General features: G+C 30.1%; 1 long non-coding RNA gene across 1 annotated transcript; it reads right to left on the bottom strand.

Moving 5' to 3' along the window:
- Positions 1–1,074: 1,074 nt before the first annotated feature.
- Positions 1,075–2,170, bottom strand: LOC121125357 (uncharacterized). The gene is made up of 2 exons (XR_005866636.1): positions 2,017–2,170; positions 1,075–1,923 (listed from the first exon to the last, which is right to left on the bottom strand). It is a non-coding gene; the product is annotated as an uncharacterized lncRNA (long non-coding RNA).
- Positions 2,171–4,926: the final 2,756 nt, after the last annotated feature.

Here is a 4,926-nt window from a genome sequence, read left to right as displayed (position 1 = left end):
TCAAATTATAAGGATTATCTAGTTTATTCTCGGGTTCCTTTAATTTGAAATACCGGTAGAACATATTTTATACAACACTGTTCATACTACAGGACTAAAATTGGTTATTTTAAATTCCATATTCAACTATAACATAACTTAATGCACTCATCACGAAACTGTAATTAATTTATTCGTATCAAATTTGGTTTTCAATAATTTTCGGTTTGATTTTTTAAAAGTATTATTAACTTTTTTATAGGTTCGAAAGAACTTTTGAGCAGTTCTTGAAAATCAATGTATTCCTTGCTAATTTTTAATTTGATTTTAAACACGTACTTATATTTTATATGCAATCATCCAATCCTGATAAAATACTATTTAAAGGTTAAAGGTTTGTTTTAGAAGGAATAACACCTCTGTTTTTTAATTGTTTTTATGCCAATTGAGATTATTTGATGCATAAAAATACGGGGTTAATTTCCAAAAGAATATTTGCCTTTAAAAAGGTCTAGTTTAGCTTTAATATTGATATGTTTTTAATTTTAATAAAAATATTTTTTATGTCGATTATTGATTTATTTCATTCTCAAAACTTGACTCAAATCTATAAAAAGAGTCAACATACTAACAAAATTCAGATCGAAAATTATCGAAAACCAGATTTGATACGAAGAATCCAATTTCAGATTCGTGATCGGCACATCAAGTACCACTTTAATTGAATATATAGAATTCTAAAGTTTTTCAATAAACAAATTTCGCATTGGTCTAAAATGTTTCAAACAAAAAATTTATTAACCTATACGTGTACTTTGAAAAAAAGAGCGAGGCTATAATTTTTAAATAATATTGAATTATAATTTTCTCTATAGCTATTTAGTAGAAATGACAAAAGACACAATATAAGTCTCTTAAATCAAATAAATGTTTTAAACTCTAATTAAAATTACTGGGCAGTTTAACTTATCTCAGTAATTTGAATAATTCCCCAATAATTGACTCAAATATGTCTATGAAATATTAGGCTGTATGTATACCGGGTGTAGAAAAAGTATTGAGACCTGCCCTAAGTAGTCAATAAAATACTCATAATTGATCAGGATGATTTAGTACATAAAAAATTTTATTTTCTAATATTTTTTTACTATAACAATACACATTAATTATGAATCTGGCCACCATCAGCCTCAATGACAGCCTCCAACTGCATCCAGAACCCTTGCACACATTAGCTGCTTAGTCCTTTTTCATGATCCTCCACTTCCAGTTAACGGAGGTCTTCAGGGCATCAATATTTAGGAGGTGAGCTTTGCAGGCCTTCTTCTCAATTTGCAACCACATGGTGTAATCCAGTGGATTCGGATCTGGGCTCTGAAGGGGCCAAAGAAGGACAAGAAGTTCATGTTGCTACCCATCAACTCTTGTGCAATATTAGCAGTATGGGCACAGAGCTTCGTCGTGCTCAAATACGTATGCGACCTTGTTGGACTTCATTATTGTCTTTGTAATCGATGGGACCACATTTTCCTTCAATGCCATCAATAAGTCGCCCACGGGTAACCGGTATCCAACAGGAAACCAAATTGGAGGTATTTTTTCTACAGTTGATGTCACAACTCCTAACATCATGAAACAGGCCGGATGTTTGGTCTGGGTGACTGTCCTAATGCTGTTGTTAACTTTTCCAAAAGCATACACCCCAATCATTTTGCTTGTTGTAGACGCAGTCAACGGTAAAGGTCTCTTCATCATAGAAAAAATACCCAGCTGCTGTTGTGCTTAAGATCATTCAAGAGCTGTTGACATAACTGAAGACGGAGTTATTTTTGACGTTGGGACAGGAGCGGCCTCTCAATTCTTCTAAGCGAACTTCCTCCAGCCTTTCGATCGATGCAACTTCTTCCTCTTGAATTACTCTGACATCTTCATCGTTAGGTTGACCTTAGAATAAAAAATTTAATGTGGATTTTTTTTTTTTTGGATTTGTGTTCAAGATTTTTTTTATGTTGACACACCACAATTGTTTAAAGTTACCCTTTTATTTAAGTTACGAAGCATGTCAAATGACTTGTATGTCTATTGTTTATGCTCCATTGTAATTGCAATTTGTTCCACTCAATGTTTGTTTTGAACATTTCATAAATAAAAATTAACTCCGTGCAAAACCACAATGACCAGTTCAAAAATCCATGACCAGTTGGTCTATAAATAGTATACTAATTAGATAATATATTTCATAACAACTATAATGAATATGTAAATACAGAAGTCAGTGGTACACTCTTAATGTGGCAGTAGACACAAGCGTTTCTTTCTCGTAAACCAACTTTACGAGGATTTCTTGCGGTTTTACACTTATGAAAAATTCCCAGACAAATCCTGCAGTTTATTATTTCATAATAAAAGTTTCTTTTAATTGAATTAAAAAGATATGGACCCGTGCACTATTAGTGATACAGAGGCATATATATATATATTTTTTTTTTTTTTTTTGAAAAAAATCCAAAACCAAATTTTTTGGAAAAAATTTAAAAAATCCAAAGCTATTTACAAAAACATTCAAAAGTTAAATGTTTTGGAAAAAAAAAAATTCTTAATTAAATTTATAATATTGAATTATTTGAAAAAAAAAATTTCAAAAATCCACATCTGTTAACAAAAAATTAATTTTTTTCTACGAAAAACATTTCAAAATTAAATTTTTGGAGAAAAAAAATTCAAAAATTAAACCTTTTTGGAAAAAAATTGAAAAACTGAATAGTAATTCACAAAAAAAAAATCCGAAAAGTTTTTCACAAAGAAATAAATTTTTTGGAAAAAAATTTCAAAAATTCACAATAATTCATAAAAAATTTCAAAAATATAATTTCAAATATAAAATTTTTTGAAAAAATTTACTCCTATTTTGCGTAATTTTTTTTATCCTGAGCAACATAATTTCTACTTAAAAGTAAATACGATACTGATAAAAATTAAGAACATGAGAATGGAGAATATATCAAAGGTTGAGTGCCAAATTGTTGTAACTCAAAAATTGCAAATATTAGTGTTATTGCCTATTTATACAGATGGGCGGTTCTGTTCCATGGGGAATAAAGTAATTGTTGTTTTGGATTAGAAAAAATTATCTCTCCGGAAGGAAAAATTTAATGAGAAAACAGAGGTTAAAATTTTTTTCCAACCCCCCAAAAAAAAAAAATAATAAATAATAACAATAAAAATATATATGTATATACATAACCCTGGGGACACTTCTTGTTCATACGTCATCTTGGAAGAATAATATTTAAAAATAGAGAAAATAAGAAAACAAATTTGGAAAACACCATTATGCATAGTAAAAGAATGAATTTTCCAAGTAAATCGTCCCATCACTGGAATACATTATGAAATAGCCATGACGTATCCAGTCAAAGAAGAGGATCGACAGCTGACAATAAAATACATAGGGTATTTTTCTGTAAACAAGGCAACGCCGTCGACCCCCCCAATTAAATAATGAACAAAAAAAAGAACGAGCACACGCAACGTTTTTCTGTTTCTAATTTTTACAGGTTTTTTTTTTCCATTACAAACTACTCAACTCTAAAGGACTCCAGGCAAAGAGGGGACACTCGAGGCAAAGAGTTGACACTCAAGTCAAAGAGTGGACACTCAAGACAAAGAGTGCACACCCAAGGCTAGGATTTAGTAATTCTCAATTCTGATTGGCTTAAAATTAGAAGCTGCTTCATGTTCCTCCAGACACGCAGCCAGTTTGAACAGGCCGTCTTCGGCCTAGTGAAAAGAGAAGAATAAGGGCGACTACGTCACAACAATAACACGATCGATATTATAGGTCCGTGTTAGGAACATAGTCTTCCTTTTCTTTTGATTCAATTGATTATTTTTCCCTTAACCACTCTTTCCCTAGAATCATTTACTCAACTCTAGATACAATAAATAACGTGTTCCTTCATCTTGCAGCTAATTTAATGAAACGGCATGACCTAGCAGCTGTTCTCCTCTCAAAAAATCTTCTAATGGTCAATTTCAGTTTAACATACAGACATATCCTATTTTTTTTTACAACTCTAGCAATGATCCAAGTTCTCAAGTTACATTTAATTTAACCTATTCAAATCCTGACTTATGAGGGATGGGTTCTTTTTGATTACATTCTTGCAACAGTCAAGGTAAAACAAGTCACCATGTTCTGCCTTTTGTCGTGAGCACAAATGATATATTATGGTACTGGACACGCCTGTTGTACATTATGTACCTTTACAAATAAACATAATTTGTAGATAAATCTTAATATTATTAATATAATACATTTTGATATTTGAAACGTCAACACAAAAGGAAGCTAGATGGATTTTTCTCAAAATTAAGTGATAATTATATTTGTATTTATATACGAATTAAAGTATATTTCCAATAAATATATTTTTATCAACCCGTTGGGTACGTCACTATCTTTGCTTAAATTAGTAGCCAAAATGGATACTCACATTAGAAGAATGAGAAATAGATAGATTTTGTTTTTGTAAAGTGTAAATAGAAGTTTCTTAAATCAAATAAAGGTTCCTGGGTATCTAACCAGGGGCGTCCGGAGGATCATATATTTTTATGGGGGCGGGGGCTTGATTTTTGGATTTTTTTTAATCCAAAAATCATAAAATTTTGGAAAAAATATTTGAATATATTTCATAAATCTACAGCTGCTACAAATAATTAATGTTTTTGGGAAAAAATTGGAAAACTAAATTTAAAACGTTAAATTTTTTGGAAAATAATTTCAAAATCCGTAGCTATCCTAAAGACCCTTAATTTTTTTTTTTTTAAATCAAAAATCCACAGTTGTTTATAAATAATTAAATTTATTGGACAAGAATTTAGAAACTAATGTAAAATATTAAATTTTTTATGAAAAAAAAAAAAAAATTCTTAGCTATTCACAAA

The sequence above is a fragment of the Lepeophtheirus salmonis genome, chromosome 10 (genome assembly GCF_016086655.4).
Source record: "Lepeophtheirus salmonis chromosome 10, UVic_Lsal_1.4, whole genome shotgun sequence".
In the NCBI taxonomy this organism is placed as follows: domain Eukaryota; kingdom Metazoa; phylum Arthropoda; class Copepoda; order Siphonostomatoida; family Caligidae; genus Lepeophtheirus; species Lepeophtheirus salmonis.
This window is presented reverse-complemented; position numbering and strand designations above follow the sequence as displayed.